Below are 26,849 nucleotides of genomic sequence, written 5' to 3' on the forward strand. Positions count from 1 at the left end.
TGACCATCAACACTTGATGCTCCTTCTTGATTTATACCTCCGCAACCTTTAGCATTGCGAAGAGCTCGGGAATCGTCTTATCTACCCCTTGCATATTATAGTTCATCACGAAGCTCTTGTAGCTTGGTGGCAGTGATTGAAGAACTCTGTCAATGACACTATCAACTGGAAGATTAACTCCCAGCTGAGTCAAGTGATTGTGGTACCCAGACATTCTGAGTATATGCTCACTAACAGAACTATTCTCCTGCATTTTGCAGCTGTAGAACTTAATGGAGACTTCATATCTCTCAATCCATGCATTTGCTTGAAATATTAACTTCAACTCCTGGAACATCTCATATGCTCCATGTCGTTTGAAACGTCATTGGAGTCCCGGTTCTAAGCCGTAAAGCATGGCATACTGAACTATCGAGTAGTCATCAGCTTTGCTCTGCCAGGTGTTCATAACATCTGGCGTTGCTCCAGCAGCGGGTTTGGCACCTAGCGGTGCTTCCGGGAGTTATTCTTCTGCGCAGCAATGAGGATAATCCTCAAGTTACAGACCTAGTCCATGTAATTGCTGCCATTATCTTTCAACTTAGCTTTATCTAGGAACGCATTAAAATTCAACGGAACAACAACACAGGCCATTAATCTACAACAACATAGACATGCAAAATACTATCAGGTGCTAAGTTCATGATAAATTAAAGTTCAATTAATCATATTACTTAAGAACTCCCACTTAGATAGACATCCCTCTAATCATCTAAGTGATCACGTGATCCATATCAACTAAACCATGTCCGATCATCACGTGATATGGAGTAGTTTTCAATGGTGAACATCACTATGTTGATCATATCTACTATATGATTCACGCTCGACCTTTCGGTCTTAGTGTTCCGAGGCCATATCTACATATGCTAGGCTCATCAAGTTTAACCTGAGTATTTTGCTTGTGCAAAACTGGCTTGCACCCGTTATATGTGAATGGAGAGCTTATCACACCTGATCATCACGTGGTGTCTCGGCACGACGAACTGTAGCAATGGTACATACTCAGGGAGAACACTTATACCGTGAAATTTAGTGAGAGATCATCTTATAATGCTACCACCGAACTAAGAAAAATAAGATGCATAAAGGATAAACATCACATGCAATCAATATAAGTGATATGATATGGCCATCATCATCTTGTGCCTTTGATCTCCATCTCCAAAGCCCCGTCATGATCACCATCATCACCGTCTTGACACCTTGATCTCCATCGAAGCATTGTTATCGTCTCGCCAACTATTGCTTCCACGACTATCGCTACCACTTAGTGATAAAGTAAAGCAATTACATGGTGATTGCATTTCATACAATAAACGAACAACCATATGGCTCCTGCCAGTTGCCGATAAGTGTGTTACAAAACATGATCATCTCATACAATAATTTATATAATCACGTCTTGACCATATCACATCACAACATGCCCTGCAAAATCAAGTTGGACGTCATCTACTTTGTCGTTGCAAGTTTTACGTGGCTGCTACGCGCTTAGCAAGAACCGTTCTTACCTACGCATCAAAAACCACAATGCGGTATAGTGATTGCTTTTTGATCTTCACAAAGAACCATGTTCATTGAATTCCATTCAACTAAAGTTGGAGAAACTGACATCCACTAGCCACCTGTGTGCGAAGCACATCGGTAGAACCAGTCTCGCGTAAGCGTACCCGTAATGTCGGTTTGAGCCGCTTCATCCAACAATACCGCTGAATCAAGAATCAACTAGTGACAGCAAGCAATATGTATATACCCACTCCCACAACTCCTTTGTGTTCTACTCGTGCATATAACATCTACGCATAGACCTGGCTCGGATGCCACTGTTGGAGAACGCAGTAATTTCAAAAAAATTCCTACGCACACGCAAGATCCATCTAGGTGATGCATAGCAACGAGAGGGGAAGAGTATGTCCACGTACCCTCGTAGATCGAAAGCGGAAGCGTTATGAAACGCGGTTGATGTAGTCGAACATCTTTGCGATCCAACCGATCAAGTACCGAACGTACGACACCTCCGCGATCTGCACACGTTCAGCTCGGTGAAGTCCCTCATACTCTTGATTCAGTTGAGGCCGAGGGAGAGTTTCGTCAGCACGCTGGCGTGATGACGGTGATGACGAAGTTACCGACACAGGGCTTCGCCTAAGCACTACAATGATATGACCGAGGTGGAAATTTGTGGAGGGGGCACCGCACATTGCTAAACAATCAACTTGTGTCTCTATGGGTGCCCTCCTCCCCCGTATATAAAGGGGTGGAGGAGGGGGCCGGCCGGCCACCTTGGGCACGGGAATCCTACTCCTACTAGGAGTAGGTTCCCCCCTTTCCTACTCCTACTAGGAGGGGGAAGGAAGGGAGAGAGGGAGTGAAGGAAAGGGGGCCGGCCCACCTCCCAATTCAGATTGGGCTAGGGGGGCGCGCCCCTCCTTTTGGCCTTCTCCTCTCTCTTCCACTAAAACCCGTGTAGGCCCATTAATCCCCCAGGGGGTTCCGGTAACCTCCCGGTACTCTCGAAAATGCCCGAACTCATCCGGAACCATTCTGGTGTCCAAACATTGCCTTCCAATATATTGATATTTATGTCTCTACCATTTCGAGACTCCTCATCATGTCCCTGACCACATCCGAGACTCCGAACTACCTTTGGTACATCAAAACACATAAATTCATAATACCGATCGTCACCGAACGTTAAGCATGCGGACCCTACAGGTTCAAGAACTATGTTGACATGACCGAGACTCACTTCCGGTCAATAACCAATAGCGGAACATGGATGCTCATATTGGTTCCTACATATTCTACGAAGATCTTTATTGGTCAAACTGCATAACAACATACGTTATTCCCTTTGTCATCGGTATGTTACTTGCCCGAGATTCGATCGTTGGTATCTCAATGCCTAGTTCAATCTCATTACCGGCAAGTCTCTTTACTCGTTTTATAATGCATCATCCCGCAACTAACTCATTAGTCACATTGCTTGCAAGGCTTATAGTGATGTGCATTACCGAGAGGGCCCAGAGATACCTCTCCGATACATGGAGTGACAAATCCTAATCTCGATCTATGCCAACTCAACAAACACCATCGGAGACACCTGTAGAGCATCTTTATAGTCACCCAGTTATGTTGTGACATTTGATAGCACACTAAGCGTTCCTCCGGTATTCGGGAGTTGCATAATCTCATAGTCATAGGAACATGTATAAGTCATGGAGAAAGCAATAGCAATAAACAAAACGATCATAGTGCTAAGCTAACGGATGGGTCAAGTCAATCACATCATTTTGTAATGATGTGACCCCATTCATCAAATGACAACTCTTGTCCATGGCTAGGAAACTTAACCATCTTTGATTAACGAGCTAGTAAAGTAGAGACATACTAGTGACATTATGTTTGTCTATGTATTCACACATGTACTAAGTTTCCGGTTAATACAATTCTAGCATGAATAATAAACATTTATCATGATATAAGGAAATATAAATAACAAATTTATTATTGCCTCTAGGGCATATTTCCTTCAATCTTCATCAAAATTATTCAAGCTCTCATCGATAATCCCGGTAGGTCTTTCCATAGCATCATTTTTTCTGAGCTTAGAAAGGACAGAGCGACTATCCAAAGTATTAAAACCTGGGAGAAAACCCCTAGCCCCTTTTGGTTTGGCCACGGCAATAGAAAAGCAAAGGTGAAGTGGGGGACGGGAAAACAAGAGGCAAATGGGAAATAATGTAATGCGAGGGAGAAGAGTTTATGATGGGTACTTGGTATGTCTTAACTTGCCGTAGATCTCCCCGGCAACTGCGCCAGAAATCCTTCTTGCCACCTCTTGAGCATGCGTTGGTTTTCCCTTGAAGAGGAAAGGGTGATGCAGCAAAGTAGCGTAAGTATTTCCCTCGGTTTTTGAGAACCAAGGTATCACTCCTGTAGGAGACAATGCACAAGTCACCTAGTAGCTGCACAAACAATCAAGAACCTCGCAACCAACACAATAAAGGGGTTGTCAATCCCTTCACGGTCACTTGCGAAAGTGAGATCTGATAGAGATAATAAGATAAAATATGTTTGGTATTTTGTTTTATAGATTGGAAAGTAAAGATTGCAAAATAGTAAACGAGATGCGATAATAAAAGAGATGCAATATAATAAGAAAGAGACCCGGGGCCATAGGTTTCACTAGTGGCTTCTCTCATGATAGCATGTATTACGGTGGGTGAACAAATTACTGCCGACCAATTGATAGAAAAGTGCACAGTTATGAAGATATCTAAGGCAATGATCATGAACATAGGCATCATGTCTCTATCAAGTAGATCGAAACGATTCTGCATCTATTACTATTACTCCACACATCGACCGCTATCCATCATGCATCTAGGGTATTAAGTTCATAAGAACAGAGTAACGCATTAAGCAAGATGATATGATGTAGAGGATAAACTCAAGCAATATGATATAAACCCCATCTTTTTATCCTTGATGGCAACAATACTATAGATTCCTTGTTGCTCCTACTGTCACTCGGAAAGGACACTGCAAGATTGAACCCAAAGCTAAGCACTTCTCCCATTGCAAGAAAGATCAATCTAGTAGGCCAAACTAAACCGATAATTCCAAGAGACTTGCAAAGATATCAATTCATGCATATAAGAATTCAGAGAAGAACCAAATAATATTCATAGATAATCAAGTTCATAAACCCACAATTCATCGGATCTCAGAAAACACACCGCAAAAGAGTATTACATCGAATAGATCTCCAAGAACATCGAGGAGAACTTTGTATTGAAGATCAAAGAGAGAGAAGAAGCCATCTAGCTAATAACTATGGACCCAAAGTTCTGTGGTAAACTACTCCCGCTTCATCGGAGAGGCTATGGTGTTGATGTAGAAGCCCTCCGTGATCGATTCCCCCTTCGGCAGATCGCCAAAAAAGGCCCTAAGATGGGATCTCACGGGTACAGAAGGTTGCGGCGGTGGAAAAGTGGTTTCGTGGCTCCCCCTTTTGTTTTTAGGGTATAAGAGTATATATAGGCGAAAGAAGTACGTTGGTGGAGCTCCGTTGGGCCCACGAGGGTGGGGGTGCACCCTCCTATCTCGTGGGCGCCTCATGGAGTTCCAGACTTTGACTCCAAGTCTCCTGGTTTGCTTTCGGTCCAAGAAAGATCATCGCGAAGGTTTCATTCTGTTTGGATTCCGTTTGGTATTCCTTTTCTGCGAAACACTGAAATATGCAAAAAAAAACAGAAACTGGCACTGGGCCTCTGGTTAATAGGTTAGTCTAAAAAATAATATAAAAGAGCATATTAAAGCCCATTAAACATCCAAAATAGATAATATAATAGCATGGAACAATCAAAAGTTATAGATACGTTGGAGATGTATCAGTGCCTCAGTGGATTTTCTTGTGAGCTACATGAACTCGACCGTAGCTGCTTAAAAATATACTGTTGAGTATAATGTTTATTTAGGAAACATAGGATAGCGTAGGATTTGTTCCTGCCTTGACTTGTACTCCAAGATGGCCATGTACTCCTATATATATGCCCATGAGTCTCAAACAATAAAACAACGATTCCCTCAATCCCTCTCTATCCCTTCAAACATGGTATCAGCCTAACCGATCCAAACCCTAGCCGTCGCCCGTCGCTTCTGCCCCGCGTGCCACCCCCGGGGCGTTCGACAGCCATGAGCGCCATCGGGGGCCGCGCTACCTATACCTAGGATTCCTCTGCCGGTCGTGTTGACCAGCTACCCTAGAGAGTCTTTTTCCCGAACCCTTGCTTTGGGTTTTGCTCTCTCCCACCGTTCATCTTGATCGGTGTTTTCTTTTTGGTTTTCCGATCTAAGATCGGTTTGTGTCGCCCGCCGCCGCCATCAATCCCAACGCGCCTCTACTCCAACACTGGCGTGACCGGCCAGACTCTCCTCCAACCCGGCGGCCTCACGCGACAGGCGGCTCCTCACGGCCGTCGTCCGTGTGCCGGCCCACCTGTCCATCTACGCCTGCCGCCTCCGCCCTGCTCCGACCGGGATTCCTGCATCGCCCTGACCCGGCAGCCTCGCGCCATGCAGCGCCCCATCATAGCCGTGCTACTTCTTGAGCTTGCGTTGGTTTTTCCCTTGAAGAGGAAATGGTGATGCAATAAAGTAGAGTAAGTATTTCCCTCAGCTTTTGAGAACCAAGGTATCAATCCAGTAGGATACAATGCACAAGTCACTGAATACCTGCACAAACAAACACCAACTTGCACCCGACGCGATAAAGGGGTTATCAACCCCTTCACGGTTATTTGCAAAGTGAGATCTCATAGAAATGGTTAAACGGTAAAGTAAATATTTTTGGTATTTTGGTTTGTAGAACATAAAGTAAAGTATTGCAAAGGAAGTAGATCGGAAACTAAAATTGTAGATCAGAAACTTATATGATGGAAAATAGACCCGGGGGCCATAGGTTTCACTAGAGGCTTCTCTCAAGATAGAAATTATTACGGTGGGTGAACAAATTACTGGCGAGCAATTGATAGAAAGCGCAAAGTTATGACAATATCTAAGGAATGCTCATGAATGTAGGCATCACGTCTGTATCAAGTAGACCGACTCCTACCTGCATCTACTACTATTACTCCACACATCGACCGACTCCTGCCTGCATCTAGAGTATTAAGTTCATAGAACAGAGTAACACATTGTTGGGGAGCGTAACATGCAATTTGAAAAAATTTCCTACGATCACACAAGATCTATCTAGGAGATGCATAGCAACAAGAGGGGGAGAGTGTGTCCACGTACCCTCGTAGACCGAAAGAGGAAGCGTTAGCTTAACGCGGTTGATGTAGTCAAACGTCTTCTCGATTCAACGATCAAGCACCGAATGTACGACACCTCCGAGTTCTGCACACGTTCAGCTCGATGACGTCCCTCGAACTCTTGATCCAGCAAAGTGCCAAGGGAGAATTTCGTCAGCACGACGGCGTGGTGACGGTGAAGGTGATGTGATCAGCGCAGGGCTTCGCCTAAGCACTACGAAAATATGTCCGGAGGAGTAAACTGTGGAGGGGGGGCACCACACACGGCTAAGAAACAATTGATGTGCTCAGAGGTGCCCCCTGCCCCCGTATATAAAGAAGGGAGAGGGGAGGAGGCCGGCATAGGGCGCGCCAAGTGGGAGGAGTCCCACTTGGACCCCTAGTCCAATTCGCCCCCTTTCCTTTTACCGGAAGGGGAAAGGGGGAAGGAGTAGGAGGAGGAGAAGGAAAGGGGGGCCGCGCCCCTCCCCTTTTCCAATTCAGACTCCCCATGGGGGGGGGCACCTCCTTATGGGCTGCCTTGCCTCCCCTCTATGTCCCATATGGCCCATATCTTTCCCTCGGGGGTTCCGGTACCCCCCCCCCCGGTACTCCGATATGTACCCGATAGAAGGTGTACCCAACAAATCAATTAATCCTATTACTTAAGAACTCCCACTTAGATAGACATCCCTCGAGGCATCTAAATGACCACGTGATCCAGATCAACTAAACCATGTCCTATCATCACGTGAGATGGAGTAGTTTTCAATGGTGAACATCTCTATGTTGATCATATCTACTATATGATTCACGTTCGACCTTTCGGTCTCAGTGTTCCGAGGCCATGTCTGTACATGCTAGGCTCGTCAAGTTTAACCCGAGTATTTCGCACGTGCAAAACTGTCTTGCACCCGTTGTATGTGAACGTAGACCTTATCACACCCAATCATCACGTGGTGTGTCAGCACGGTGAAATGTCGCAATGGTGCATACTCAGGGAGAACACTTATACCTTGAAATTTTAGTGAGGGATCATCTTATAATGCTACCGCTGTACTAAGCAAAATAAGATGCATAATAGATAAACATCACATGCAATCAATATATGTGACATGATATGGCCATCATCATCTTGTGCCTTTGATCTCCATCTTCAAAGCACCGTCATGATCTCCATCATCACTGGCTTGACACCTTGATCTCCATCGTAGCGTTTTGTGCTGTCTCGCCAACTATTGCTTCTACAACTATCGCTAACGCATAGTGATAAAGTAAAGCAATTACATGGCGATTGCATTTAATACAATAAAGTGACAACCATAAGGCTCCTGCCAGTTGCCGATAACTTTTACAAAACATGATCATCTCATACAATAGCGTATATCACATCATGTCTTGACCATATCACATCACAACATGCCCTGCAAAAACAAGTTAGATGTCCTCTACTTTGTTTTGCAAGTTTTACGTGGCTGCTATGGGCTTCTAGTAAGAGCCGTTCTTACCTATGCATCAAAACCATAATGATGTTTCGTCAAGTTTGCTGTTTTAACCATCAACAAGGACCGACCGTAGTCAAATTCGATTCAACTAAAGTTGGAGAAACAGACACCCGCCAGCCACCTTTATGCAAAACAAGTTGCATGTCTGTCGGTGGAACCGGTCTCATGAACGTGGTCATGTAAGGTTGGTCCAGGCCGCTTCATCCAACAATACCGCCGAATCAAAATAAGACGTTGGAGGTAATCAGTATCACTATGATCGCACACAAATCTTTCTGTTCTACTCGTGCATATCATCTATCCATAGACTTGGCTCGGATGCCACTATTGGGGAACGTAGCATGCAATTTCAAAAAAAATCCTACGATCACACAAGATCTTTCTAGGAGATGCATAGCAACGGGAGGTCAAGAGTGTGTCCACGTACCCACGTAGACTGAAAGCGAAAGCATTAGCTCAACACGGTTGATGTAGTCGAACGTCTTCTCGATTCAGCCGATCAAGCACCGAACGTACGACACCTCCAAGTTTTGCACACATTCAGCTCAATGACGTCCCTCGAACTCTTGATCCAGCAAAGTGTCGAGGGAGACTTTCGTCAGCATGATGGTGTGGTGACGGTGATGGTGATGTGATACGCGTAGGGCTTCTCCTAAGCACTACGACAATATGACCGGAGGAGTAAACTATGGAGGGGGGCACCGCACATGGCTAAGAAACAATTGATGTGCTCAAAGGTGCCCATGCCCCCGTATATAAAGGAGGGAGAGGGGAGGAGGCCGGCCTAGGGCGCGCCAAGTGGGAGGAGTCCCACTTGGACCCCTAGTCCAATTCGCCCACTTTCCTTTTACCGGAAGGGGAAAGGGGGAAGGAGTAGGAGGAGGAGAAGGAAAGGGGGGCCGCACCCCTCCCCTTGTCCAATTAGGACTCCCCATGGGAGGGGGGCGCCACTTCCTTGTGGGCTGCCTTGCCTCCCCTCTAGGGCCCATATGGCCCATATCTTTCCCCCGAGGGTTCCGGTAACCCCCCAGTACTCCGATATGTACCCGATACATTCCGAAACACTTCCAGTGTCCGAATACTATCGTCCTATATATCAATTTTTACCTCTCGACCATTTCGAGACTCCTCGTCATGTCTGTGAACTCATCCGGGACTCCGAACAATCTTCGGTAACCAAAACACATAACTCATAATACAAATCGTCATTGAACGTTAAGCGTGCGGACCATACGGGTTAGAGAACAATGTAGACATTACCGAGACACATCTCCGATCAATAACCAATAGCGGAACCTGGATGCTCATATTGGTTCCTACATATTTTACGAAGATCTTTATCAGTCAAACCGCAATGACAACATACGTCATTCCCTTTGTCATCGGTATGTTACTTGCCCGAGATTCGATCGTAGGTATCTTTATACCTAGTTCAATCTCGTTACTGGCAAGTCTCTTTACTCATTCCGTAATGCATCATCCCGCAACTAACTCATTAGTCACATTGTGTAACGCCCCGGACACACCCGCCAGTGGTCGTTACTCCTGGCGGGATCTAGACTGGCCCCACAGATCAATACTAGTCTTTTGTGCGCACTTTGTCCTCACTCGTGCGCACCCGGGAGCAACTTCCTGGTTGGTCACCCATCCTGAAATTACTCCAAGCCGAGCACACTTAACTTTAGAGTTCTTACCGAATCGGCTCCCAGAAAAGAAGGAATTCCTTATTGATATGAGTAGTCTATCATCCCTAATATACCAGGCTATCACATACACCCCCACTCAGAGGAACCGATGTCCTCGTCCGGCCACATGAACGTTCGCTCTTGGCACATACGTCTATGCTTCCAGTCCGGCACATGTGCGATGCTGATACATCCATTTTGCATCATGCTTTTATATCGATATTGATTGCATTATGGGCTATTATTACACATTATGTCACAATACTTATGCCTATTCTCTCTTATTTTACAAGGTTTACATGAAGAGGGGGAATGCCGGCAGCTGGAATTCTGGGCTGGAAAAGGAGCAAATATTAGAGACCTATTCTGCACAACTCCAAAAGTCCTGAAACTTCATGGGAGCACGTATCCGAATATATAAAAAATGTTGGGCGAAGGAAGTACCAGAGGGGGGCCACCCACCATCCATGAGGGTGGGGGCGTGCCTTACCCCCCTGGGCGCGCCCCCTGCCTCGTGCGCCCCCTGGCAGGCCTCCGGTGCCCATCTTATGCTATATGAGTTCTTTCGTCCGGGAAAAAATCATAAGCTAGCTCACGGGACGAAACTCTGCCGCCACGAGGCGGAAACTTGGCGGACCCAATCTAGGGCTCCGGCGGAGCTGTTCTGCCGGGGATAACTTCCCTCTGGGAGGGGGAAATCATCACCATCGATCCTCTTATCAGGAGGGGCCTAGTCTCCATCAACATCTTCACCAGCACCATCTCATCTCAAACCCTAGTTCATCTCTTGTATCCAATCTTTGTCCCAAAGCCTCAGATTGGTACCTGTTGGTTGCCAGTAGTGCTGATTACTCTTTGTAGTTGATGCTAGTTGGTTTATTCGGTGGAAGATCATATGTTCAGATCCTTTATGCATATTAATACCCCTCTGATTATGAACATGAATATGATTTGTGAGTAGTTATGTTTGTTCCTGAGGAAATGGGAGAAGTCTTGCTATAAGTAGTCATGTGAATTTAGTATTCGTTCGATATTTTGATGAGATGTATGTTGTCTCTCCTCTAGTGGTGTCATGTGAACGTCGACTACATGACACTTCACCATTTTTGGGGCCTAGGGGAAGGCATTGGGAAGTAATAAGTAGATGATGGGTTGCTAGAGTGATAGAAGCTTAAACCCTAGCTTATGAGTTGCTTCGTCAGGGGCTGATTTGGATCCATATGTTTCATGTTATGGTTAGGTCTACCTTAATACTTCTTTTGTAGTTGCGGATGCTTGCAAGAGGGGTTAATCATAAGTGGGATGCTTGTCCAAGGAAGCGCAACACCCAAGCACTAGTCCACCCACATATCAAATTATCAAAGTACCGAACGCAAATCATATGAACGTGATGAAAACTAGCTTGACGATAATTCCCATGTGTCCTCGGGAGCGTTTTCCTTTATATAAGAGTTTTTCTAGGCTTGTCATTTGCTACAAAAAGGATTGGGCCATCTTGATGCACCTTATTTACTTTCATTACTTGTTAGCCGTTACAAATTACCTTATCACAAAACTATATGTTACCGATAATTTTAATGCTTGCAGAGAATACCTTACCGCAAACTGCTTATCATTTCCTTCTGCTCCTCATTGGGTTCGACACTCTTACTTATCGAAAGGACTATGATAAATCCCCTATACTTGTGGGTCATCAAGACTCTTTTCTAGCGCCTTTGCCGGGGAGTGAAGCGCCTTTGGTGAGTGGAATTTGGTAAGGAAAAATTTATATAGTGTGCTGAAATTTACTGTCATTTGTTACTATGGAACATAATCCTTTGAGGAGCTTGTTCAGGGTATCTTCACCCCGACCAGTAGAGAAAAGAGTTGCTCCTCAACCTACTGAACCTACTGAAAATGTTTACTTTGAAATTCCTACGGGTATGATAGAGAAACTGCTAGCTAATCCTTTCACAGGTGATGGAACATTACATCCCGATTTGCATGTAATCTATGTGGATGAAGTTTGTGGATTATTTAAGCTTGCAGGTATGCCCGAGGATATTATCAAGAAGAAGTTCTTCCATTTATCTTTGAAGGGAAAGGCATTGCCATGGTTTAGGCTATGTGATGATATGGGATCATGGAACTACAACCGATTGAAATTGGAATTTCATCAGAAGTTTTGTCCTATGCATCTTGTTCATCGTGATCGTAATTATATATATAATTTTTGGCCTCGCGAAGGATAAAGCATCTCTCAAGCTTGGGGGAGGCTTAAGTCAATTATATATTCATGCCCCAATCATGAGCTCTTCATAGAAATTATTATTCAAAATTTTTGTGCTCGACTCTCTCTCAATAATCGCTCCATGCTCGATACTTCTTGTACTAGATCTTTTATGATGAAGACAATTGAATTCAAATGGGATTTATTAGAAAGAATTAAACGCAACTCTGAGATTGGGACCTCGACGAAGGTAAGGAGTCATGTATAACACCTAAGTTTGATTGTGTTAAATCTTTTATGGACACCGATGTTTTCCGTAAATTTAGCACTAAATATGGACTTCACTCTGAGATAGTAGCTTCTTTTTGTGAATCCTTTGCTACTCATGTTGATCTCCCTAAGGAGAAGTGGTTTAAATATAATCCTCCCATTGAAGTAAAAGTAGTTGCACCTATTGAAGTTGAAGAAAAGACTATCACTTATAATGTTGATTCTATTGTTCCCACTGCTTATACTGAGAAACCACGTTTCCCTGTTAGAATAAAGGATCATGCTAAGGCTTCAACTGTGGTTCATAAGAGTAATACTAGAACACCTACACCCCCTGAGCAAATTAAAGTTGAACCTAGTATTGCTATGGCTAACAATCTCTTGGCCGATAATATAAATGGGCATGTTATTTACTTCTATGATGAAGCTGCTAGAATTGCTAGACCTGATACTAAAAATAAGCATAGACATGTTGTAGTCATGCCTGTTATTTCTGTCAAAATAGGAGATCATTGCTATCATGGCTTATGTGATATGAGTGCTAGTGCAAGTGCAATACCTCATTCCTTATACAAAGAAATTATGCATGATATTGCACCTGCTGAGATAGAAGAGATTGATGTTACAATTAAACTTGCCAATAGAGACGCTATTTCACCAGTTGGGATTGTTAGAGATGTTGAAGTCTTGTGTGGGTAAGTTAAATATCATGCTGATTTTCTTGTCCTTGGTTCCCTACAAGATAACTTTTGTCCCATTATATTTGGTAGACCCTTCTTGAATACTGTTAATGCTAGGATAGATTGCAAAAAGGATGTTGTTACTATTGGTTTGGGGGATATGTCTCATGAGTTTAATATTGATGGGCATGTTATTCATTTCTGTGATGAGACTGCTAGAATTGCTAAACCTTGTGCTAAAGATAAACATAGACATGTGGTAGGCATGCATGTTATTTCTGTTAAAATAGGAAATCATTGTTATCATGGATTGTGTGATATGGGTGCCAGTGCTATACCTCATGACTTATACAGAGAAATTATGCATGATATTGCACCTGCTGAGTTAGAAGATATTGATGTCACAATTAAACTTGCCAATAAAGATACTATTTCACCAATGAGAATTGTTAGAGATGTTGACGTCTTGTGTGGGAAAACTAAATATCCTGCTGATTTTCTTGTGCTTGGTTCCCCACAAGATAGCTTTTGTCCCATTATATTTGGTAGACACTTCTTGAACACAGTTAATGCTAAGATAGATTGCGAAAAGGATGTTGTTACTATTGGTTTAGGTGATATGTCTCATGAATTTAATTTCTCTAAATTTTGTAGACAACTCCATTATAAAGAATTGCCTAGTAAAGATGAAATTATTGGTCTTGCTTCTATTGCCGTGCCTCCTAGTAATCCTTTAGAACAATATTTGGTAGACCATGAAAATGATATGTTTATGAATGAAAGAAGGGAAATAGATGAAGTATTATTTAAACAAGGACCTATTTTGAAACATAACTTGCCTGTTGAAATCCTAGGGGATCCTCCTCCACCCAAGGGTGATCCCGTGTTTGAGCTTAAACCTTTACCTGATACTCTTAAATATGCTTATCTTGATGAGAAAAAGATATATCCTGTTATTATTAGTGCTAATCTTTCAGAGCATGAAGAAAAAAAATTATTGAAAACTCTAAAGAAGCACCATGCTGCAATTGGATATACTCTTGATGATCTTAAGGGCATTAGTCCCACTTTATGCCAGCACAAAATAAAATTGGAGAAAGATGCGAAACCAGTTGTTGATCACAAACATAGTTAAATCCTAAGATGAAAGAAGTGGTAAGAAAAGAAATACTAAAGCTTCTCGAGGCAGGTATAATTTATCCCGTTGCTGATAGTCTGTGGGTAAGTCCTGTCCATTGTGTCCCTAAGAAGGGAGGTATTACTGTTGTTCCTAATGATAAAGATGAATTGATCCCACAAATAATTGTCACAGGTTATAGAATGGTAATTGATTTCCGCAAATTAAATAAAGCTACTAAAAAGGATCATTACCCTTTACCTTTTATTGATCAAATGCTAGAAAGACTATCCAAACATACACATTTTTGCTTTCTTGATGGTTATTTTGGTTTCTCTCAAATACTTGTGTCAAAAGAGGATCAAGAAAAGACCACTTGTACTTGTCCTTTCGGTACCTTTGCTTATAGATGTATGCCCTTTGGTTTATGCAATGCACCTGCTACCTTTCAAAGATGTATGACTGCTATATTCTCTGACTTTTGTGAAAAGATTGTTGAGGTATTCATGGATGCTTTTTCTGTATATGGAACTTCTTTTGATGATTGCTTAAGCAACCTTGGTCGAGTTTTGCAAAGATGTGAAGAAACTAATCTTGTCTTGAATTGGGAGAAGTGCCACTTTATGGTTAATGAAGGTATTGTCTTGGGGCATAAAATTTCTGAAAGAGGTATTGAAGTTGATAAAGCTAAGGTTGATGCTATTGAAAAGATGTCGTGTCCTAAGGACATTAAAGGTATAAGAAGTTTCCTTGGTCATGCCAGTTTTATAGGAGGTTCATTAAGGACTTCTATAAAATTTCTAGGCCTCTGACTAATCTCTTACAAACAGATGCTCCATTTGTATTTGATGATGATTGTGCAGAAGCATTTGAAATACTTAAGAAAGCCTTGATTTCTGCACCTATTATTCAGCCTCCTGATTGGAATCTACCATTTGAAATAATGTGTGATGCTAGTGATTATGCTGTAGGGGCTTTTCTAGGACAAAGAGTTGATAAGAAATTAAATGTTATCCAATATGCTAGTAAAACTCTAGAAAGTGCCCAAATTAATTATGCTACTACTGAAAAGGAATTTTTAGCAGTTGTATTTGCTTATGATAAGTTCAGACCTTATATAGTTGATTCTAAAGTAACTGTTCACATTGATCATGTTGCTATTAAATATCTTATGGAAAATAAAGATGCTAAACCTAGACTTATTAGATGGGTTCTCTTCCTACAAGAATTTGATTTGCATATTATTGATAGAAAGGGAGCTGGGAACCCCATTGTAGACAACTTGTCTAGGTTAGAGAATGTTCTTGATGACCCACTACCTATTGATGATAGCTTTCCTGATGAACAATTAGTTGTCATAAATGCTTCTTGTACTGCTCCATGGTATGCTGATTATGCTAATTACATTGTTGCTAAATTTATACCACCTAGTTTCACATACCAACAAAAGAAAAAGGTTTTCTATGATTTAAGACATTACTTCTGGGATGACCCACACCTTTATAAAGAAGGAGTAGATGGTATTATTAGACGTTGTGTAACTGAGCATGAACATGAACAGATCCTACGCAAGTGTCTTTCTGAGGCTTATGGAGGACACCATGCTGGAGAAAGAACTGCACATAAGGTATTGCAATCCGGTTTTTATTGGCATACTCTCTTTAAGGATGCCCGTATGTTTGTCTTGTCTTGTGATGAATGTCAAAGAATTGGTAATATTAGTATACGTCAAGAAATGCCTATGAATTATTCACTTGTTATTGAACCATTTGATGCTTGGGGCTTTGATTATATGGGACCGTTTCCTTCCTCTAATCGGTATACACATATTTTAGTTGTTGTTGATTACGTTACTAAGTGGGTAGAAGCTATTCCAACTAGTAGTGCTGATCATAACACCTCTATTAAGATGCTTAAAGAAGTTATTTTTCCGAGGTTTGGAGTCCCTAGATACTTAATGACTGATGGTTGTTCACATTTTATTCATGGTGCCTTTCGTAAAATGCTTGCTAAGTATGATGTTAATAATAGAATTGCATCTCCATATCATCCACAATCTAGTGGTCAAGTAGAACTGAGTAATAGAGAGCTTAAATTAATTTTGCAAAAGACTGTTAATAGATCTAGAAAGAACTGGTCCAAGAAACTTGATGATGCATTATGGGCTTATAGAACTGCATACAAAAATCCTATGGGTATGTCTCCGTATAAAATGGTTTATGGAAAAGCATGTCACTTACTTCTCGAACTAGAACATAAGGCATATTGGGCCATTAAAGAGCTCAATTATGATTTCAAACTTACCGGTGAAAAGATGCTTTTTGACATTAGCTCACTTGATGAATGGAGAACCCAGGCCTATGAGAATGCCAAACTGTTTAAGGAAAAAGTTAAAAGATGGCATGACAAAAAGATACAAAAACGTGAGTTTAATGTAGGTGATTATGTATTGTTATACAACTCTCGTTTAAGATTTTTTGCAGGAAAATCCTCCCTAAATGGGAAGGTCCTTACGTCATCGAGGAGGTCTATCATTCCGGTGCCATAAAAATCAACAACTTCAAAGGCACAAATCCGAGGGTGGTGAACGGTCAAAGAATCAAACATTATATCTCAAGTAATCCCATAAATGTTGAAACTAATGTTATTGAAACCGTAACCCCGGAAGAATACATAAGGGACACTTTCCAGAACGTTTCAGACTCTGAAAAGGAAGAGGGATGAGGTATGGCAAGTAAACCGACTCCAAAACAGTTCTAATAGCAATTTTTCTCCGTTTTGGATTATTTAAGAAAATAGGAAAATAAGAAATAGTCCAGGAAGGACACGAGCGTCCACGAGGGTGGAGGGTGCGCCGTACCCCCTGGGTGCGCCCCCTGCCTTGTGGGCACCTCGTGTGCTCTCCGGAGTCTGTTTTCTTGTGCGATACTTCTTTTGGTCAGTACAAATTCATTATATAATCTCCCGAAGGCTTTGGCCACCATACCACGCGATTGTCCTCTGTTTTTTTCGAGCCGTTTCTGCAGCAGATTTAGAGTGAGATGTTGTCTCAAGACTCCGATGGAGAAAGCTATGTCTCACATCTCATTGCCGATCCAAAGACCTACGGGGACCTATCTCCTTGTAGTCGAACTACGGATGATGTGGAGGATGCTCACTTGAGGATGATCAATGATTCAAGTTCGGAGGAGGAGGATGTCCCTCTACCTCAACCTAGGGATATGCACGTGAAGTTCAAGAAGTCTAGTCTCCCCAAGAGGGCTAAACTATCTAACAACCGATATATTCCTTCTCGTTTTCGGCAGAAAAGCAAAGGAGATTTATGTGACAAGATCTTGAAGCTGGAATCGAAGGTCGATGATTTAAAGGAGGAGATCGCTCTTCTCAATTACAACATGAAAAAGTTGAAGGCACAATTGTCATCATCATCACCATCACCAGCAAAGAAGAACTGAGCATCGGGTATGGGCACTCCCCTTGGCAACTGCCAAGCTTGGGGGAGTTCCCCGGTATTGTATCACCATCACACTTTTTTGTTTACCGTTTTTCTTAGTTCGATCCTTGTGGTAATATCTTGATCTAGTAGAATGAAGTTTTAGTATGATCTAGTTTTGAGTTTTTGCTTTATGATCCTTCTATGTAATCGAGTCCGTGAGCTATATATAATAAAGATTAGTGTTGAGTCCAGGGCTTGATTATCTTGCTATGATCTTGAGGGAATAAAATAAAAGAGAAAGAATAAAAAGAAATAAAGAGATCATATGGATCTTATGGAGAGTAATGACTTCACATATAAAGAGTATGATGAATAAAAGTTGTTGAGAATTGACAAACATAGTTTTGGTCATCGTTGCAATTAATAAGAAGTAATAAAGAAAGAGATGTTTTCACATATAAATATAATATCTTGGACATCTTTTATGATTGTGAGCACTCATTAAAATATGACATGCTAAAGAGTTGATGTTGGACAAGGAGGACAACGTAATGGGTTATGTTTTCTTACATCCAAAATAAATTATATTGTCATGGATCATCCAACATGTTGAGCTTGCCTTTCCCTCTTATGCTAGCCAAATTCTTTGCACCAAGTAGAGATACTACTTGTGCTTCCAAATACCCTTAAACCCAGTTTTTCCATGAGACTCCACCATATCTACCTATGGATTGAGTAAGATCCTTCAAGTAAGTTGTCATTGTTGCAAGCAATAAAAATTGCTCTCTAAATATGTATGATTTATTAGTGCGGAGAAAATAAGCTTTATACGATCTTGTGACATGGAGAAATAAAAGCGACAAACTGCATAATAAAGGTCCATATCACAAGTGGCAATATAAAGTGACGTTCTTTTGCATTAATATTTCGTGCATCCAACCATAAAAGCACATGACAACCTCTGCTTCCCTCTGTGTAGGGCCTATCTTTTATTCTTGTCTTATACTTCATACCAAAGTCATGGTGATCTTCACCTTTCCTTTTTACATTTTATCCTTTGGCAAGCACAATGTGTTGGAAAGATCTTGATATTTATAGCTAATTGGATGTGAGTTTTCATGAACTATTATTGTTGACATTACCCTTGAGGTAAAAGGTTGGGAGGCAATACTATAAGCCCTTATCTTTCTCCGTGTCCGATTAAAACTTCATACTCATAAATATTGAGTGAGTGTTAGCAATTGTGAAATACTAAATGATAGTTGAGTATGTGGACTTGCTGAAAAGATCTTATATTGACTCTTTCCGGTGTTATGATAAATTGCAATTGCTTCAATAACTGAGATTATAGTTTGTCAGTTTTCAATGAAGTTTATGATTCATACTTGAAACTGTGAATGAATTGTTACTTTAGCATAAGAGATCACATGACAATATATATATATATATATATATATATATATATATATATATATATATAGGACAGGGCTATTCTGTTACTAGTAACAGAATATTATTTTGTTACCATCCTCTCCTATAAGGGCCCGATCCTGTGTTCTCGAGTCAATTCAGGCCCGAACCGGTACCGAGCTACTCCAGACACCTCCCCCACGCGACGCCCTCAGCCCCCTCGCTCACCGGCCCCGCGCCGCCAGCCCCGGTGAGCCCCAGCTCCGGTGACCCCCAGCCCCCCGCACACTTAGCCCCGGCGACCCCCATCCCCAGCGCCCCAACCCCCAGCGCCCCAGCCCCCATCCCCGGCGACCCCCATCCCGGCGCCCCCCATCCCCGGCGACCCCCATCCTCGGTGCCCCATCCCCACTCAACCTGGCAGTCGGGTCGGGTTTGCCCGGGTCGAGGTCTACCAAACCCATGCCCGATTACTAAATGGGTCTACCCAGTCGCCCACGACCCTGCCCATGGGCGAAGGATCAGACCCACGCCCGAACCCGATGGGTAACCCGACCCGATGGGTTACCCATCGGGCTGCTGTATATTGTTCTTGTACAGTGTACAACAGAGTAGTGGCAAAATTCATATAACAAATATTGGTTCACACAGTGATAAAAATGCACAAATAGCTTCAGTTACTAACCATCAATGTGAATATATAGTAGAACAGCTAGAAAACACAATATCAGGAAGGCAAATACAAGGTTCAAGAGCACAAATAGCATCACAAATACATGGTGCAGGTCTTCAGAAGCACAAATACAAGGTTCAGGAGCAGAGATACAAGGTTCAGGTGCACAAATAGCAGCAGAAATACAAAGTTCAGCAGCAGCACAAATACAAGGTTCAGGTTGAGTAGTTGTGTGCCAACAAGCTAGCAGTAGGAAGTAGTAGTGTAGCAGCCATGGATAAATGTAAATAACAACAGGTAGCAGTGTAGCACGCCGGGTCGTCCGCCTTCTCGTCGCAACCAAGCAGCAGCAACAACATCATACAATCATGTTTCAGGCTTCAGTTAGGATGGATTGATCATCAACCTCCTGAAACACAAGAAAATAGAAGCATTCAAAGTAAACAACAAGATTTGCATTAAAATCTATAAGATTAAAAGGCATGCTAAGTTGCTAAAAGTAGAATCTGTTACCATCATTTCTGTGTCATCCTTAAGAACAGTTTCAAAGTCCGCAAAGAGAGTAGAATTGCAATCCCCTGATGCATAGATTTAGATATTAACATATAGCAAGGAAATAATATTATGTATGGAAAGAAGAGTCATGATTGAAATAGATTATCACCTAACATGTCTGCACGGGACCAAGCTTGCATACACATAAGAGCTTCAGTCATGTTTGGTGCAAGTGAACATCTATGTGCACTTAGTATTCTCCCACTAGTACTGAAGGCAGATTCCGACGCCACAGTTGTTACAGGAATGGCTAGTATATCATGAGCCATTCTTCGCAATGTAGGATACTTGATACCTGCATACTGCCACCAATTGATGATGTCGAGACCCTCTGGCCTATGGATAATTTCCTCTTCCAAATATAAGTCCAGTTCTGTACGCACACGAGAAGCACTCGTAACAGGCTTCGAGGACATATATTGTTTAAATATATTCTCCATTTCATCTACTGCAGCACCACCTTGGGTAGAAATACTCCCACCTACATGTGACTCCGAGGTACCCACACCACCATCAGATGCTTGATATTCTAGCAACAAATCACCCATTAACTTTCTAATTTTCTCCACTTCTCTAGTTGCATGTTCAAACCCATAGAGAGAGCCAAACAAAGCTTGCAACATATGAAGCTTATATCTTGGATCAAGGACTGTTGCCACAGACATAAGACCATGGACTTCTTTCCAATACTTCTCAAACTTCGTCTTCATTTCCTCAGACATCTTTTGCAAAGGAACATGCTCACTAGTAGACCATTTTCGTATTGCTAGACGAATAGAAGATATTTTGGGGAAGAACAAATTTGCGGTAACATATTTAGTCCCTAAGAATAGTTCAGTGATCTCAAAGAAAACTTGTAGCCTAGCACAAAGTTCTTTTGCAAATTTCCAATCTTCTACGGTTGGGCAACAGTTGAATAGGAGCTCACGTGTTCTTAGTTTCTCGAACACATCAGTGTATAGTAATGCAATGGATATCATTTGATATGTTGAATTCCACCTAGTCTTGCAATCCAAAAACAACCTTCTAGAATAGTCAATGTTTAAAGTGTGTGCCATCTTTTCAAATTTCTCGTGCCTTTTAGGTGTGGCCTGCCAAAATGCAACACTATCGCGGACTCTAGCAATACCTTTCTCCATGACACTCATTCCATCTTTCACAATCAGATTAAGGATATGTGCACAACAACGCATATGCAGATACTTACCCTCCAACATAAGTGATTTAGTATCCAACTTATCTATCAAGATATCAATAGCCTTGTCATTACTTGTGCAATTGTCAAGAGTAACTGTGGATAACTTCCTCTCTAGATGCCAATCAAGAAGACATTCGTGCAAAGCTTGACAAATAACTTCACCATTATGTGGTGCTGGTACATATGCAAACCTAATATACAATAAACATCCAGGTTCAGCTTCACAATCATTAACAAAATAGTTCAGATTCATAATGATACAAAAAAGCTTCGCTTTAACGAAACATACCTCAAAATGATGCTCTTTAGATTAAAAGATTCATCAATAAAATGGGCTGTAACAACCATGTAGCCTTTCTTTTGATGGCCTGCAGTCCACAAGTCTGAGGTGACAGCTACTCGTTGTTTGAAATTTGCAAAATATTTCACCATCTTTTCCTTTTGGGCTGAATGCATAAGCAAGATATCCTTTCTAATGGTATTTCTTGAGACAACCTTGAACAAAGGTTGCATTGAAGCACAAAAGATTCGGAAAATAGAATGATCAACCATCGATAAAGGATATTCATGAACACAGATCATTAAGGCAAGATTTTTCCTAGCTACATCTTGGTCAAAAACCCCATTGTTACCGAGTTCAACTTTCCCACCACTAGCAGCCGCCAACCTTAACTTCTGTTGCTTTAGGCCTACAGGAGCACTCTTGGCACAACAAGTTTTCAAATGGTTGTTCAAATGTGTGGTGCCACCTGTGCTTGCTGCACTAAGCCATTTTTTACAATACATGCATTGAGCTTGCCATCTCCCACCAATAAATTCTTTATGAAACTCATTCCATACTTCAGATGTAACTTTCCTCCTTTCAGGTTGTCCAGGTTCTGTACCAGTACCTTGGGTCGTCTCAGCCTCGATGCCATCTGTACCTTGTGGAGTGGATGATTTGTCATGTTGAGTTCCATGCACAGCTGAGCTTTCCACTCCCGGCGCCGAGAAACTATCCACTGGTGAACTCATCTATACAAGACCACACAAAATTACTTAGTTGAACTCATCTCTCATCTATTATACTGATGTAAAGTGAATAGAAAAGGTTGGGAATTGTTCTACTGTTGCAAACCTTGGTGATACAGAAGGAGGGCGCGGTGATGGCCTCCGTGCTGATCCGGCTTGATGATGGCCTCGGTGCTGGTCCGGTGCGGTGATGCCTTGGAGGAAGAACGAGGATGGCGGTGGTGCTGCTCCGGTTGGACCGGATTGATGCAGAGCTGGCGGTGTTGCTGCTCCGGCGCGGTGAGCCTGCTGCTCGAGGGATGGAGGCGGAGGTGGTGCTTGGCCGTAGATCTAGCAAGGATGGAGGCGGCCTGCAAGGGGGATCCTACGTCCCCACGAGGATGGAGGCAACGGGGATCCTATGGCCCAGGAGGATGGCGGCCGCGGGGATCCGGCAGCCTGCGACGGCGTCGGACAGTGGGCGGCAGCGGCGGCTTGCCGATGGGACTGGGAGGGGCGAGAGGAGTGGGGCGGCTAGGTTTGTGCGTTGGCTGCGCCGCCTGCGCGAGGAGGAGTGGAGGACGGGGTTGGCAGCACTGGCTTCTCTGCCTCATAAAACCTAGGTGCTGACTTACTGGACTGGGCCGGGGACTGTGGGCTGGACTGCGGGAGACTAGCCTACTACTACTATTTAGATATAAATGTCCCACATGTCAGCTAATCGGGCGACCCATCGGGTGACCCATGGGCAGGACCTCGTACCCATGCCCTACCCGTGACTAATCGGGTTACCCATCGGGCTTACCCATGGGTGAATATGCCGACCCATACCCTACCCATTCGGGTCGGGTGCCCATGGGCGCGGCCACCCATGGGTCGAATTGCCGGGTTGAATCCCCACCCACCACCGTCGTGCCACCGTGCCGACGCAACCAGTACCGTCATCGATCCCGCGAACCATCTCCGCTCCTGGGGCGGCTCACCACCTCCTCCCGCCGCGGGCCTCCCGCCGTCCGGCGCCTCGAGCCTCCCTCAAGCCCCCACGGTTTCCTGGAGGTGCTCCGCTCGCTGCCGCTCAAACTTGAACTTGCTTCTTCTTCATCCCCGCACGGCCGCTCCTCCTGCCATCCTCGCCCACGAGCTCGCTGTGCTGCACATGCGCCAAACAACCTCGTCTCTGGTTTCGACTCCCTGTAACACTTGGCAAGATAGCAAATTCTTACAGTGTCAGTTCAACGAAAAAACACCAGCAGTTCATCAATCTCAAAATTCCCATTTTTGGTGCACGCCATGTGTTTGCTAAAATGTCTTAGTGCACTGGACTACTAGTTTTGCTATGTTCATTGTTCATTTGTAGCTCCCTTGTGCTTGCAAATTGCTATAATTTACAATACTTAGCATTTGCAGCATCGATGCATCTTCTTCGCTATCAGTTCAAGTGATCAAAATGGTATAAGAAACAAGTTGAATATTCCTCATTTTGTGTATCCCTGGATCGAAAACATTTTCAATTCTAGTGTAGCTTGCTATAAGAAAATATAACTTCACTGTGCAAAAGCTCAGTGGTTCAAATGTGATTTGTAATTCACTGTGCAAATTTAATATATAAGTTCATAGTAGTCTCGGTTGAGTTTATTGCTTCAGTTCAATTTCTAATTTTTGTTCAGTTCAATTTCCAATTTTAGTTCTATTCAATTCTTATTTTTAGTTTAGTTAAGTCAATTCTTATTTTTTTACTTCAGCTATCTGATGTATTCCCCATGTTATTTGAGTAACCGAAAAGTGCTTCATTTTCATGCTTCTAAGATACTACTCCTCCGTATCTAACTGAGCTTCAGCGTGCTTCTTTCTGTCTTAGTACTAATTTTCTTTGCCATCATATATCACAAGATAGTACTGTTTGTATCCTGCTAATAGTTTCTAGAAACTTGATGAGTTAATAAATGAATAATTTCTTGTTGCAAGTCTGGTCTCATTGTCCATGCTATCTCGTTATGCTTATTAAGATTGTCCATGCCATCTTACTATAGTTGGTAAATGAGTGAAGACAATTGTTACCATACTACTGACACAATTAAATAGGAGTGGGGTGTGGTGAGCGTGCGTTGGTTCCTGCGTGACAGGATTAAATACTACTCCGTACACAGCAAGTTATACTTGCACCTATAAAGAGCATCAATGTGGCACATGTTTCTTGTCTTCATGGATGGATCATCTTTTTTTAAAAGTCTAATGGATGGATCATCTTCTGTTATTCTACAGCCCAAATACGGAGGCAAGATAATTGATATTGTGTCAAGAGATGTTCAGCAGCCAGAGGATAAGGCCCAAGCCCTGGCGGATGTGAACGGCACAATATTGTACAATGTGCTAATAGTTGTGACCAGGTATCTTTCTTGAAAACATAATTTTGAGGATCATAGAGGGATATTCTGTTATTTAAAACTGCCACTACCATCTTTTATAATTAGTTTATGTTCGATGGATCTAGGTAGGCTGCACTTTAGTTGGTACTGATAACTAAACCATTACTCTCTACTTCCTTTCTCCTTCTAGAGAAGAATTCATGTTAATGTGCTAAATCCAAGTAGCTTGAAATATTATAAACCAACTCTGCCCCTGTTTCAGGTCAGTTTGCACAGCTCTTCGGGCATGGCTATTCAATTCTGCTAGTGAGAGAGTCGTTGCTCGACTTAGACATGACTTGTTCAGTCATCTCATAAACCAGGCAAGTGGCTTAATTTTGTTTATGCCTTCTACAAGGATGGCCTCATACCCTACCTGCTTCCCCTCCTCACCTCCACCTCGTTGTGGTTCCTTGCTGAGAAAAAGAATGACCGTGTACAGTTCCCGTTGGTCGCCTTGCTGCCTTGGGCGCGAGCTCATCCACCAAGGGTGCTGGCAGCCGCCCAAGTGGAGCGTTGACGTCAGTACAAGTAGAATCGTGGGTTGCGGCCACCATCTTCACCAAGCACCGCACATCCGTCCAAGTCGAACCCACACACAGGGAGAACACACCAGCCCCTTTGCTTTGCACATTGCTTGGTTATGCATGACTGCTGATGGATGCAGCAAGCGTTTATATTAGTTTGATCTTGTGCAAGACTCAATTTTGTCTCGGTTTTCATGGATGCTAGCTGGCAATACGTCCAACATTCTTGCGGCGATAGCGGCCACCACTAAGGGCATTTGCGTCCAGCACTCGAGCTACATGCTCGACGGTCGCACACTGCCGCCATGGGCATGCACAAAGTTATTAAGTAGAAGTTTGTTACTTCAGTTTTTATTGATTTACCTTGTTTAAGTAGTAGTGCAGCAATAAAAGGTGTAGTTGTGCTGAAGTTTTAGTTGCTATATGAGGAACCCAGAGGCCATTTATTTTGGTTTTCAGTTCAGCTTGTCTGTTCTTTTCGGTCTGGATGCTTTATTGCGCATAATCTTGAGGAAATCCCCAAAAATCATATGTCTCATGTGAATCTTGTTCAGTTCATCAGTTCGTCGGAAAAATATATCATGTACAAAAAGAATTCCAATCTCGAAATGTGAAGTATGTTGTAGTCTATACCTGTAGAGTGCATTTTTGTAGTGTTGGTATTTCTGGTGACTCTTTTGTGTTAGAAACAATGGATATATATTTATATTTTGTAGTGTCGGTACTTGAGAACAAAAGGTTCAGTTTTCAAACTTTAAATAGTTCATCGCAAGCTTTCGGTGTAGCAAGACGTGCGCCAATGTGTGTGTGCACTTGATGCAACTCTATTGCAGTATATGAAGTTCATGAGATTTTCATGCATCAACAAATCTGATAGAGAGCAGCATTATTTTCTGAATTTTGTATTTAAGAAATATCACCCTTTCTATATTTTGAACACTAGCTAGTGCTTTCCTTTCTTGTTATAGTCAAAAAGTAGTACATGTATGTAGTTATGGTGATAGTGATACTAACCAGACCAAGCTACTTCAATTGTTTTACTAAGTTCTAGAAATTCTCCATATACGGCAAGAGCCAACCGGACGTCTTTGTCTAGCCTGACTTGGGACGACTTCTTTGCAACTGCGGGTTAGAAAGTTCCACATGTGATTGGAATTCAGTGCGAAAAACTGCTGGTTAGAAGTTCATCTTCGCCCCTAGAAAGAAATTTGTCTTGTAAAGGTTGAAGCTAATGGGCTAGGAAGCTTTATAAGAAATTTATTTGCATGTTCATTGAAAAAGTTTACCGTGAAAATGTCTTGCTAAAGAAATATCTCTTGTGCACTTATTTATTCACCTGAATATTTG

The sequence above is a fragment of the Triticum aestivum genome, chromosome 7A (assembly GCF_018294505.1).
Source record: "Triticum aestivum cultivar Chinese Spring chromosome 7A, IWGSC CS RefSeq v2.1, whole genome shotgun sequence".
NCBI lineage: Eukaryota > Viridiplantae > Streptophyta > Magnoliopsida > Poales > Poaceae > Triticum > Triticum aestivum.